Source organism: Mandrillus leucophaeus, unplaced genomic scaffold, assembly GCF_000951045.1.
Source record: "Mandrillus leucophaeus isolate KB7577 unplaced genomic scaffold, Mleu.le_1.0 Scaffold120, whole genome shotgun sequence".
Taxonomy (NCBI): Eukaryota; Metazoa; Chordata; class Mammalia; order Primates; family Cercopithecidae; genus Mandrillus; species Mandrillus leucophaeus.
This window is the reverse complement of record NW_012100321.1, coordinates 1,978,896-1,979,149: the sequence shown is the minus strand read 5'-3', so window position 1 is coordinate 1,979,149 and position 254 is coordinate 1,978,896.

Sequence of the window (254 nt, the reverse complement as noted above, 5' to 3'; positions counted from 1 at the left end):
CCTCTCTCCCCATCAAAACTGCCATTTTATGTATATGGGAATGGACGTGGCAAGCCCGGATGCCTTAGCCCATTGGCCTCTAAGAGATGAAGCCTGAGACAGAACCCAGGGTCAGGGGTGGTTAAAGTCAGTATTCATCCTTCCCAACAGCAAGATGCGCTTGTCAGAACTCAGAGTCATTTATTCAGAAACATCTTTGGAGTCATTATTGATAACATCAGTGGCACAGAGACAAAGATTCCTGTGGGGCATTT